The 14390-nt window shown below is 40.9% G+C and overlaps 1 protein-coding gene across 3 annotated transcripts in view; it reads right to left on the bottom strand.

Annotated features, from left to right (window-relative positions):
- cplx2b (complexin 2b) overlaps nt 1-14390 on the bottom strand; it is a 68660-nt gene that overhangs the window by 17002 nt on the left and 37268 nt on the right. The gene's annotated exons all lie outside the window — the stretch shown is intronic.

Genomic DNA, 14390 nt, shown 5'->3' with positions numbered 1-14390 from the left:
ATCTCAGCATGCAACAGCAGAAGACCAGATTGGGTTCCAGTCCTGCAGCCAAGAACAGGAATCTTAGAATCAAGAACAAGTTCCTATTAAAGTGGCTGTTGAGTGGATCTCTGCCTATAGCAAGAGAAATCTGACCCATGCACTGCAAATAATCTCTATAATAATTGAGCTATAACATAGAGTAATCATGAACACTCACACTTTGCAAATGAGTAGGGATTCATATAAAAGCCTGCAAAACTGAGAGTGAGAAAACTACCTACAACGAGAAGATTTACTGGTGTAATAATCATTTATCATTGCTATTCACTTGTTTATGAATCAAGATCAGACTCATTTAAAGAAAAAGCACACACTGCACATCACATATTTATATCAGAGGGTGAGATAGCTGCAATGCAAAGATAGAATTGACTGGATTTTGTCTAAAATGCACCATAATGTGGTGCCCTTTGAGTAAATTAAGCATGACATTTTGTTAGATCACGTTAATGGACCGAAATGCAAACAGATGGCTGACGTATAGCACGTTGGTGGAAATCAAATCCATTAGAGGTTTTTTTCTGGTGGTGTGCTTAGCACACCATAACAAATAGGTTTATGAAACAAACCAATCAAATGGTCTGTGTTAATCATGTCCTTGATACCGTGGTTTCCCGAGCAACGCAAGATGTTTTAGAAAAGTAAAGAAAAAAAAATGGATTTAAAAAAAAAATACTGCAGCAAATTATGCTTTTCGAAAGTATCTCTCCAAATAAAAATGGCAGAAATCGTATATGCAAATTATACATCTTTTTAAAAAAACAGTTTACACCTAATAAACATGTACGCACAAGAACTGCGCAGCCATTGTAACATGGATCAATGTAACACTGACCAGTGTTAAACAAACCAACATGAAAATGACATCAGTCATCTGCTTAAATGTAAATATGTAAATAAGCTCATGCAGAATTTCTGAAGCAATGGACTCTTATTATTGCATGATAGGATTCTAGTATATAAACTCACCCTTAGAATAGCTAGAAGAGCAAGCTTGCATCAATATGTCTAATAAACCATCCGGCATTCTTTATATTTTTAGATTATTTAAGACCACGTACTGCAATTATATCGAAATAGCTATAAAATATTAGATAAAAACTCATAGAAGCTCCCTTCCCAACACAACTATGATATCCTGGTCAATTATTAAATGAAGTACTTATGAACTGTAACTATCATGTGGATGCAGCACTGTATAGATTGGACTATTATTTGATTTAACACAAATCGTGAGATGAATCAGAGGGTTAGTGGGTTGAATTTGGAAAAAGGACAAAATATTTGTTGGGCTGTGGTCCTCTATAGCTTGATCCTGACACCCCCTGACTTATATCAATAGAGCAAAACAGGAGGCAAACAGTAGTCTTATAGAGAATGTATAGGACTATTGGAAATACATAAATCTAATTCTAGTTTCCAGCCTTAAGCACTGCAACATAGCAGTAACAAAGAAACAACCTCATGTCATCTATCTTATTGGAGTAACAGGTCATTGAAAAGACCTCTATTAGATTGGATTGCATGAAATCACTGACCACAAACCTGTTAATAAGTCCTTCCCACGCCATACTGTGAACAGGGTGGCATCAATCTCTGTTTCTGTAGCCCTCGGCCTCTCGCCTATTACATAGCTAGGGTTAGAGTGGGGGGCTAGTCTTCTGGTAACTGCGAGAGTTTGACTCCCCACTCGCATCTGTAGTGCAGTGTGCCTTGGCAGATGGTGCCATTTTTATAATGGTCTTTGGTATGAACCGACCGCAAGTAGAACTCACGATCTCCTGATCGAGAGGCGGACATGCTAACCTCTAGGCCAACCCGTGGTAAACCTGTTAATACCTGTGAATATTATGATAAAGGCTTTATTATGATAAATATGTATTGGCCCAGAATCGAGAAGAGATTTCGGCTGTGATATTGAATTAAAAAGCACATATTCAAGTGGGCACAAGTACAAGACATGTTTCATACCATTAAGACATAACAAAATAAGCCCAGAAGAATATAATCAGTCATTTTCTTTCTGCAGCTATTAGTGAGGTCTGAATTAGCACTCCACCAGTAATAGACTATTAATAGTCTACAATATTACTTGTGGCAAATTCTGTAATTGGAAATGCATTTAAATGAACATTTATCATATTAATACTACGCATAGTGTGTGTGCATGCACAAACACCACACACACACACACACACACACACACACACACACACACACACACACTTAAACTGTATATATAGTTGCATTTTCTGGACACAAACTAATTCTGGACACAAACCTATGGTCATGAGCTTTGGGTAATGACCGAAAGGACAAGATCGCGGATACAAGCGGCCGAAATGAGTTTCCTTCGCAGGGTGGCTGGGCGCTCCCTTAGAGATAGGGTGAGAAGCACAGTCACTCGGGAGGAGCTCGGAGTAGAGCCGCTGCTGCTCCACATCGAGAGGAATCAGCTGAGGTGGCTCGGGCATCTTTTTCGGATGCCTCCTGGACGCCTCCCTGGGGAGGTGTTCCAGGCATGTCCCCCCGGGAGGAGGCCCCGGGGAAGACCCAGGACACGCTGGAGGGACTATGTCTCTCGGCTGGCCTGGGAACGCCTCGGTGTTCTTCCCGAGGAGCTGGCCGAGGTGTCTGGGGAAAGGGAAGTTTGGGCTTCCCTGCTTAGACTGCTGCCTCCGCGACCCGGTCCCGGATAAAGCGGAAGAAGACGAGACGAGACGAGACAAACTAATTAAAATTTAGTTTAGTTCAGTCATGATGTTAACTATAGCATGTAAATAATTAAGTAATAACAAAGTACAAAGTAAACAAGGGAAAGGCTAAACATAAAATTTATTATCTAGAGTAGCAAACCTTATAATGACATTGCTAGGTCTATACAGGGCGGCACGGTGGTGTAGTGGTTAGCACTGTCGCCTCACAGCAAGAAGGTCCTGGGTTTGAGCCCAGTGGCCGACGAGGGCCTTTCTCTGTGGAGTTTGCATGTTCTCCCCATGTCTGTGTGGGTTTCCTCCGGGTGCTCCGGTTTCCCCCACAGTCCAAAGACATGCAGGTTAGGTTAATTGGTGGCTCTAAATTGACCGTAGGTGTAAATGTGAGTGTGAATGGTTGTTTGTCTCTATGTGTCGGCCCTGTGATGATCTGGCAACTTGTCCAGGGTGTACCCCGCCTCTCACCCATAGTCAGCTGGGATAGGCTCCAGCTTGCCTGAGACTGTGCACAGGATAAGTGGCTACAGATAATGGATGGATGGACTTTATTATAAATCAAATAAGCAAATCTTTCAGACAGACAAGAATATTGTGTGAACTCAGCCAGTCCTATATGCTTTCTCTCATTTATGATATCGAAAGAAAAAAAGAAAGAATATAGGAATACATTCATTCATTTTTAGAAACACTGGGCCTGAGACAGTGAGACACAATGAATGGGACACCAGTCCATTCATTGTGTATGGTGCTATAGAGCACCATACACAGACATTCATAGACTCATTCACACCTCGGAGAAATTAGTGCAACCAATCCACCTACTAGCATGCTTTTGGATGGCACGCTTTTGAGAGGAAACCCATAGGGACAAGCGAAAACTTGCGAAACTGCACAGACAGTACCTGAGCTCAGGATCAAACTGAGGACCTTGGGTATGCAAGTACAGTATAGTGAGAGTATTTTTCTCACTATACTGTACTTATATACACTACTGTTCAAAAGTTTGGGGTCACCCAGACAATTTTGTGTTTTCCATGAAAAGTCACACTTTTATTTACCACCATAAGTTGTAAAATGAATAGAAAATATAGTCAAGACATTTTTCTGGCCATTTTGAGCATTTAATCGACCCCACAAATGTGATGCTCCAGAAACTCAATCTGCTCAAAGGAAGGTCAGTTTTATAGCTTCTCTAAAGAGCTAAACTGTTTTCAGCTGTGCTAACATGATTGTACAAGGGTTTTCTAATCATCCATTAGCCTTCTGAGGCAATGAGCAAACACATTGTACCATTAGAACACTGGAGTGATAGTTGCTGGAAATGGGCCTCTATAGAGATCTTGCAGTCACGTGACCGGAAAGTACACAGCCACCATCTTGTCGGTAAAAAACACCGCTGAATACTGCTGCACTCGTGTACAGAATGGATCAATTTCAACCGACGGACTACACGGCTCATTTTTCTAATGAACAGATAACTAGATATATGTCTAAAATAAACGATCTACAGACTAGTGACCCTTATGGCTTACCGGACGGAGTTTTCACAACCGGATTTTGAACTGCCAGCGGAATACCCGGACGTGTATAATTACCTCATTAACTTTCCCTCGCTGTTCAGTGGTGAAGCACTGCGTGCTTATAAATCTCTGGGCAGTTATCTTTACAGAAATTCAGGATTTGTCAGCGACTCAGATGTGGCATCTTGTAAACAAGAATCCTCATTGGACGGGTAAGTCACTTAAGTATTGAGTATAGCACTGACCAGCCGATTATAGAATAGAATAAGGTAATTCCAGCTGTAATTCCAAATCGTCCATTTTGTTTGCCATGGATCTGGCGTTGGAGAGGTAGAGGCTTAGCAGTGGAGATTTGAGTGGCTGTTTTCTGAGCTTAGTCAACAGGCCGGCTCTGCAGCCTCGGTTTTGCTTCCGCTCCCGGCGCCACCTCCTTCGCTTTGCTTCCGATAACAATCCACGGAGACCCCGCTGGTCTCGCTATCTCGTCCGGAATGTTGTGCATGCGATGGAAATCGCTACAAACCGTCATTTTCTGCTGGAAACCCATGTCCAGTAAGTCCATACGGTTGTAGTGGATATTGAAGTCCGGTACACACGAACAACACGCAAAAATACACACAAAAAACGTGCACAGGTAGGGAGAGCTTGTAGCTGCAGCCGTTGTAGTAGAATTGTATATAGTAGGGTTTTCCAGAAGAAAAGGTAGAAGTAAAAGCAGAAATAGAACCAGAAGTAGAAGTAGAAGGCGGAAATATGGCGTTTGACCGACAAGATGGCGTCTGTCACAATCTGGATCGGCTATGACGTCACATGCAAGTGCTCCATACACCTACAGTGGTGCTTGAAAGTTTGTGAACCCTTTAGAATTTTCTGTATTTCTGCATAAATATGACCTAAAACAACATCAGATTTTCACACAAGTCCTAAAAGTAGATAAAGAGAACCCAGTTAAACAAATGAGACAAAAATATGATACTCGGTCATTTATTTATTGAGGAAAATGATCCAATATTACATATCTGTGAGTGGCAAAAGTATGTGAACCTCTAGGATTAGCAGTTAATTTGAAGGTGAAATTAGAGTCAGGTGTCTTCAATCAGTGGGACGACAATCAGGTGTGAGTGAGCACCCTGTTTTATTTAAAGAGCAGGGATCTATCAAAGTCTGATCTTCACAACACATGTTTGTGGAAGTGTATCATGGCACGAACAAAGGAGATTTCTGAGGACCTCAGAAAAAGCGTTGTTGACGCTCATCAGGCTGGAAAAGGTTACAAAACCATCTCTAAAGAGTTTGGACTCCACCAATCCACAGTCAGACAGATTGTGTACAAATGGAGGAAATTCAAGACCATTGTTACCCTCCCCAGGAGTGGTCGACCAAGAAAGATCACTCCAAGAGCAAGGCGTGTAATAGTCGGCGAGGTCACAAAGGACCCCAGGGTAACTTCTAAGCAACTGAAGGCCTCTCTCACCATTGGCTAATGTTAATGTTCATGAGTCCACCATCAGGAGAACACTGAACAACAATGGTGTGCATAGCAGGGTTGCAAGGGGAAAGCCACTGCTCTCCAAAAAGAACATTGCTGCTCATCTGCAGTTTGCTAAAGATCACGTGGACAAGCCAGAAGGCTATTGGAAAAATGTTTTGTGGACAGATGAGACCAAAATAGAACTTTTTGGTTTAAATGAGAAGCATTATGTTTGGAGAAAGGAAAACACTGCATTCCAGCATAAGAACCTTATCCCATCTGTGAAACATGGTAGTGGTAGCATCATGGTTTGGGCCTGTTTTGCTGCATCTGGGCCAGGACGGCTTGCCATCATTGATGGAACAATGAATTCTGAATTATACCAGCGGATTCTAAAGGAAAATGTCAGGACATCTGTCCATGAACTGAATCTCAAGAGAAGGTGGGTCATGCAGCAAGACAATGACCCTAAGCACACAAATCGTTCTACCAAAGAATGGTTAAAGAAGAATAAAGTTAATGTTTTGGAATGACCAAGTCAAAGTCCTGACCTTAATCCAATCGAAATGTTGTGGAAGAACCTGAAGCGAGCAGTTCATGTGAGGAAACCCACCAACATCCCAGAGTTGAAGCTGTTCTGTACGGAGGAATGGGCTAAAATTCCTCCAAGCCGGTGTGCAGGACTGATCAACAGTTACCGGAAACGTTTATTTGCAGTTATTGCTGCACAAGGGGGTCACACCAGATACTAAAAGCACAGGTTCATATACTTTTGCCACTCACAGATATGTAATATTGGATCATTTTCCTCAATAAATAAATGACCAAGTATAATATTTTTGTCTCATTTGTTTAACTGGGTTCTCTTTATCTACTTTTAGGACTTGTGTGAAAATCTGATGATGTTTTAGGTCATATTTATGCAGAAATATAGACAATTCTAAAGGGTTCACAAACTTTCAAGCACCACTGTATGTAGATATTGCACCAAAAAACAGACATTTAGTAGAATTTAGCTAGAATAGTCATTTACCATATTAGCAATGTATAGAGTATATTTCTGATTAGTTTAAAGTGATCTTCATTGAAAAGAACAGTGCTTTTCTTTCAAAAATAAGGAAATTTCAAATTGACCCCAAACTTTTGAATGGTAGTGTATCCAGGGTCCTCAGAGCACAGGGATCAGAGCATAGAGTTAGCCATGAGTAGCCACTCAAGCAAAGAACGCTCAGGTCTTTGCTCTTTGTTGCAGTTTGGCTGTGCTGGGATTTGAGCTCACAACATTCTGATGAAGTAGCTCAAACCGTAATCACTGAGCCTTAACTACCAAGCCATCACTGACAAAAATGAGGAGTGATTATAATAAACTGCATCATATGCATCTGTTTTTTAATATCTGTTTCATGCGCCTCTGGGTGTTCATATAAAAGGTTGAAACTATTCATTATTCCAGTGTAGAATTTGTCAGGAGCAGACATATAAAGATATATAATAAGATACATGCACAGTCACTGGCTACACACCATAATCCTGTTGTGACATAGCGTTTCCAGCAAAAACTTAATGACCTTGAAGAGTGGGGCCAGGCCATAGGAAAATCAATGAATCAGGGTGCCTGGGAGCTGTCAGAGAACAGAAAATGCTGTTTAGCTTGGCAGTTGCTTATATAGAAAGACTATGAAGGGATATATGAGAGGAATAAAACTGCAAAGGAAAGAAAACCCTGACAAAACATCTAGTTCCCCAGTCATTCTGGTATCCATCCATCCATCCATCCATCCATCCATTATCTGTAGCCGCTTTATTCTGTCCTACAGGGTCGCAGGCAAGCTGGAGCCTATCCCAGCTGACTACGGGCGAGAGGTGGGGTACACCCTGGACAAGTCGCCAGGTCATTGCAGGGCTGACACAGAGACAAACAACCATTCACACTCACATTCACACCTATGGTCAATTTAGAGCCACCAATTAGCCTAACCTGCATGTCTTTGGACTGTGGGGGAAACCAGAGCACCCAGAGGAAACCCACGTAGACATGGGGAGAACATGCAAACTCCACACAGAAAGGTCCCCGTCGGCCGCTGGGCTCGAACCCAGGACCGTCTTGCTGTGAGGCGACAGTGCTAATCACTACACCACCGTGCCGCCCCCATTCTGGCATCCTGTCTTGTTAATATCAATTGAAAAATAAAGCATTTAGCAAAATAAATCCCTTCATCTATAATATATACTTCATCTATACCTGCTAAGTTCATAGACTGAAATAATTTGTTCCTGTTGCTGGATGGTAATAAATTTTAGCAGCAGGTCGTGCTAGAGGGAAAGGTGGCCTGGTTTCATTAATTTTTTACTACAGTATCAAACACCAAGCCCATTGTATTAGAGGACTGTAACAAATTAGTGGAACTCAACTCATTTTTACTCCCTAGCCTGAGAACAGATTCTAAAAAAAGCCATCTCATTTTCCATTGCTTGAAGGACAAAGTCATTACAAAATAGATATCTCACAGAATAATAAACGAGCCTTTGTCATAGAAAGACGCTGGGGGATTCTTTTTTTAGAATTTCTTCATGAAATAGATTTGAAGAATTACACTTCAACTGTAATGTAAATGCAGATTTTTAACATTATTTGCTTTGATTTTTTAAAATAAATTCTAGCTTCGTAATTGCATTAATGCAGTTATAATTAATGACCGACTGATTCTTGAGTAGTGATGATGTCATCCATTTGGACTTGTAGGTCACTTCTATTTCCACATGTATTTTCTTGTAAATTAGTGAATGGTAAAAATATTTACAAGCATGCAGTTGTACTTAGAAAAATCACTTCCATAAACAGATCACATTTACGAGTAATGAAGTGTTATTAGTAATAAAAATGCCCTTTGACTTCATGAATATAGTACATCTGACAAATTATTTGTACCATACTCTAAATGTCACATGGTCTTGGCAACATCCTGGGTGTTTCTTCACTTTTTTGAGTTCGACAGACAAAAATATTGATAAAGATCTTACATTTGCTGTAATCAAAAGCAAATATTTAAGTATTTTACACTCGAATAATGAAAAAAATGCCGACTAACTGCACAAAGAGGGTGCTTGCTAAGGAATTTAAACCATCGATTTTTCAATTAAGCATTTTATACAGCAACTGTGTGTAACTGGTTGGTCTCTGAATTAGACTCACGGTTGTGACTAGATAAATTGCAACATCAGCACTAAATTTGAGAAAGTCTCTGTGCACACGAAGTGTCAAATTTCCTCATGTGAATCACTTGAATATTTTGATTTAATGTGCTTGATTTTCTGTTGGGTTTTCCTTGTTATCCTTGTAGAAACACCGACAGGTTTTGTTAAAATTATGCGCAAACGTCTATCTATCTATCTATCTATCTATCTATCTATCTATCTATCTATCTATCTATCTATCTATCTATCTATCTATCTATCTATCTATACAATTAACCCCATTTCATGCAAATATCAACTTCATTATGGAATACATTTGTGCACACAAGAAACATCTCTTACAACCCTGATTCCAAAAAAGTTGGGACAAAGTACAAATTGTAAATAAAAACGGAATGCAATGATGTGGAAGTTTCAAAATTCCATATTTTATTCAGAATAGAACATAGATGACATATCAAATGTTTAAACTTAGAAAATGTATCATTTAAAGAGAAAAATTAGGTGATTTTAAATTTCATGACAACAACACATCTCAAAAAAGTTGGGACAAGGCCATGTTTACCACTGTGAGACATCCCCTTTTCTCTTTACAACAGTCTGTAAAAGTCTGGGGACTGAGGAGACAAGTTGCTCAAGTTTAGGGATAGGAATATTAACCCATTCTTGTCTAATGTAGGATTATAGTTGCTCAACTGTCTTAGGTCTTTTTTGTCATATCTTCCGTTTTATGATGCGCCAAACGTTTTCTATGGGTGAAAGATCTGGGCTGCAGGCTGGCCAGTTCAGTACCCGGACCCTTCTTCTACGCAGCCGTGATGCTGTAATTGATGCAGTATGTGGTTTGGCATTGTCATGTTGGAAAATGCAAGGTCTTCCCTGAAAGAGACGTCGTCTGGATGGGAGCATATGTTGCTCTAGAACCTGGATATACCTTTCAGCATTGATGGTGTCTTTCCAGATGTGTAAGCTGCCCATGCCACACGCACTAATGCAACCCCATACCATCAGAGATGCAGGCTTCTGAACTGAGTGCTGATAACAACTTGGGTCGTCCTTCTCCTCTTTAGTCCAAATGACACGGCGTCCCTGATTTCCATAAAGAACTTCAAATTTTGAGTCGTCTGACCACAGAACAGTTTTCCACTTTGCCACAGTCCATTTTAAATGAGCCTTGGCCCAGAGAAGACGTCTGCGCTTCTGGATCATGTTTAGATACGGCTTCTTCTTTGAACTATAGAGTTTTAGCTGGCAACGGCGGATTGCACAGTGAATTGTGTTCACAGATAATGTTCTCTGGAAATATTCCTGAGCCCATTTTGTGATTTCCAATAAAGAAGCATGCCTGTATGTGATGCAGTGCTGTCTAAGGGCCCAAAGATCACGGGCACCCAGTATGGTTTTCGGGCCTTGACCCTTACGCACAGAGATTCTTCCAGATTCTCTGAATCTTTTGATGATATTATGCACTGTAGATGATGATATGTTCAAATTCTTTGCAATTTTACACTGTCGAACTCCTTTCTGATATTGCTCCACTATTTGTCGGAACAGAATTAGGGGGATTGGTGATCCTCTTCCCATCTTTACTTCTGAGAGCCGCTGCCACTCCAAGATGCTCTTTTTATACCCAGTCATGTTAATGACCTATTGCCAATTGACCTAATGAGTTGCAATTTGGTCCTCCAGCTGTTCCTTTTTTGTACCTTTAACTTTTCCAGCCTCTTATTGCCCCTGTCCCAACTTTTTTGAGATGTGTTGCTGTCATGAAATTTCAAATGAGCCAATATTTGGCATGAAATTTCAAAATGTCTCACTTTCAACATTTGATATGTTGTCTATGTTCTATTGTGAATACAATATCAGTTTTTGAGATTTGTAAATTATTGCATTCCATTTTTATTTACAATTTGTACTTTGTCCCAACTTTTTTGGAATCGGGGTTGTACACTGGACAAACCTTTATTTTCTGACAACTGAGATTTTAATTGACATTTCAGCTTTGGAGATGAGTCTTGAATGAAGAGCAATATGTTTTGGTGGCCTCACTCTCACTGACCACTTTATTAGGAACACCTGTACATACATTCATGTGATTATCTATCAGCCAATTGTGTGGTAGTAGTGCAATGCATAAAATCGTGCATATACAGTACAGGCTAGCAGCTTCGGGTAATGTTCCCATCAACCATCAGAATGGGGAAAACTGTGATCTCAATTATTTTGACCGTGGCATGATTGCTAGTGCCAGATGGGCTGGTTTGAGTATTTCTATAACTGCTGATCTCCTGGGATTTCCATGCACAACAGTCTCTAGAATTTACTCAGAATGATGCAATAAAGAAAACAAAAACATCCAGTGAGCAGCAGTTCTGCAGGTGGAAATGCATTGTTGATGGGAGAGATGAATGAAGAATGCCCAGACTGGTTTGAGTTGAAAACCAGCTACAGTGACTCAGATAATCACTCTGTACAACTGTGCTGAGCAGAAAAGCATCTCAGAATTCACAACTTGTCAAACCTTAAGGTGGATAGGCTACAACAGCAGAAGACCACATCTGGTTCCAATTCTATCAGCCAAGAACAGAAAGCTGAGGCTGCAGTGAGCACAGACTCACCAAAACCGAATAGTTGAAGAGTGGAAAAAAACAAAAACAACATAACCAGGTCTCATGAATCTCGATTTCTGCTCAGGCACACAAATGGTAGAGTCAGAATTTGGCACCAACAGCATGAATCCATTGATCAAACCTGCATTGTGTCAACAGTCCAAGCTGGTTGAGGTGGCGTAATGGTGTGGGGAATGTTTTCTTGGCACATTTTGGGCTCGTTAATACCAATTACCGCTTGAATGCCACAGCCTATTTGAGTACTGTTACTGACCATGTGCATCCCTTCATAGCCACAATTTAAAGTTGGTTTCATGAACTTGACAATGAGTTCAGTGTTCTTCAGTGGCCTTCCCATCCATCCATTATCCATAACCGCTTATCCTGTGCAGGGTCGCGGGCAAGCTATCCCAGCTGACTATGGGTGAGAGGTGGGGTACACCCTAGCCAAGTCACCAGATCATTGCGGGGTTGATACATAGCGTGTCTTTGGACTGTGGGGGAAAACGGAGCACTTGGAGGAAACCCATGCAAACACGGGAGAACATGCAGACTCCACACAGAAAGGCCCCATTGGCCACTGGGCTTGAACCCAGAACCTTCTTGCTGTCAGGAGACAGTGCTAACCACTACACCACCATGCCACCCCCTTCCTAACCATTTTACCTGAATTCAATAATGCACCTTTGGGATGTGGTAGAATAAAAGAATCGCAGCATGAATAAAAAAAAATCTGCAGGAATTATGTGATGCAATCATGTCTCCATCGACCAGAATCTCAAAGGAATGTTTCCAGTATCTTGTGTAATCCATGTCACGAATAATTTAGGCTGTTCTGAGAGCAAAGTAAGACCCTACTCTGTGTAAGTGTAGCATTCCTAATAAAATCCTGTGTGAGTGTATATGTGCTGTCCATGGCTAAGCTCCAGACTGAATTACAAATATTAAGTGACATTTACTTTAGTTCGTTCTTTGTTAATCTTGTATTTTCCACCATTTAAAGAGCAACCCAACATTGTGTATCATGACCGTTGTGCAAATTCCTAATCATGTTATTGTGAGACCTTAAAAAGAGAAGAATGTCTGTTTCAATATAACAAAAATCTGTACTGAAATTTAAAACGGATCAGGGGTCCATTTTTGTGCTGACATAAAAAAAAAAGTAGCATATATGGTCTTTAAACACTGTGAGCTGTACATTACATTATAGGCATTTAGCAGATACTCTTATCAAGAGCGACAAGACCCAGTGCAGCCTGGGAAGCAGTTGGGGGTTAGGTGCCTTGCTCAAGGGCACTTCAGCCATTCCTGCTGGTTCAGGGAATTGAACCAGCAACTTTTTGGTCCCAAATCTGCTTCAGTAACCATAAGGCCATGGCATCCCCCAACTGACATTACACTTAGTGTTTTAAGCTGTTGTATGGTAAATTTGTACTTCGGTCTTTATTAGCATTGTTTTATGTTAAGAAGCACAAAATGGTCTGAGCTGCACATGAAAAGAATGAGAGTTGTTCAACATGAACATAATCCAGTCTCGAGTTCCCAGTGTTCAAGTCTGAGTCAAGTACAAGTCATTAAAAAATATATGAGTCGTGTCCGAGTCCACTACTGATCCGAGTCGAGTCCAACCGCACCATTTGATGGTGGCTGTTTTAGCACCATTAACATTAGTTTGTTCCTGAACATGACGTATGAACAGGTGAACGTGCTTCTCTTTGTCAGGGAGTGCGAAGTATTCTGTCAGAGATGGTTGGCAGACGGATGTAAATGCAGAAGGTGTGTTAATTAATACAAGTGAAGACAGGTAAACAATCCAGAACGGCAGGCAAAATTGTAAAACAGTGAAACAGGCAATAGGTCGAGCGAGGTACAAACAGGCTATCGTAGACTCGGCAGAATCAAAGACAAGAAACAGGAAATCAGGGATCAGGAAACCAAACAAGGAAATAAGGCTCGGTAATGTGTCAGAAACGCAACTCAATACTTCGCAAAGTAAGTGCATTTTCACAGTTTTTATATAGGCGCGCTGTTTGCACCTTAATCCTGTGCAGGTGCGAGATGTTTACGGCGTGCACGAGAGAGTCCACTTGGTGCGCATGCTGTCCGGAGCGCGTCTGAGAGTCTATCTGATGCACACGCCAAGGTGCACAGGTGTGACACTCTGAAACAAAATTAGTACAAAATTAATGTAGATATAAATATCTGATGCCAAATTATTATGGCATGTTACTAAAAAAATAAAGAAAAAATTAGAGTCCTCGTCTCCATTTTCCGAGTCCTAATGCAATGCAAGAGTCCGAGTCCAAGTCCGAGTCCTCAGTGCTCAAGTCCGAGTCGAGTAATGAGTCCTTAAAATTAGGGCACGAGTCGGACTCGAGTACTACAAGCCTGGTACAGAGGAAAATTACATTAAACTGCATGTTTCCCTGCTTGATTTACAAAATGATTCTGACAGCAAAGCACCATAGATGGTAAGATTAAATGTAGGGCATAAAGTCAAGAGAGGATGCTGTGCAGATCCATCGTTCCATAAGACATGAAACCCTTTCTTTCTTTACTGTGAAAGAAATTAGCATATCTCAAACATGGGAGATGATAGATAATTTCATAGGATTATCTGTTAATTATATTATATATTAGATAGAACGTTAATGAAAGCATTGCATCAAAATTCTATGAAAAAGTGTGAATATACTTGACAAAATTTTCTCATCTCATCTCATTATCTCTAGCCGCTTTATCCTGTTCTACAGGGTCGCAGGCAAGCTGGAGCCTATTCCAGCTGGCTACGGGCGAAAGGCGGGGTACACCCTGGACAAGTCGCCAGGTCATCACAGGG

This window comes from Neoarius graeffei, chromosome 8, assembly GCF_027579695.1.
Source record: "Neoarius graeffei isolate fNeoGra1 chromosome 8, fNeoGra1.pri, whole genome shotgun sequence".
In the NCBI taxonomy this organism is placed as follows: Eukaryota; Metazoa; Chordata; class Actinopteri; order Siluriformes; family Ariidae; genus Neoarius; species Neoarius graeffei.
This window is presented reverse-complemented; position numbering and strand designations above follow the sequence as displayed.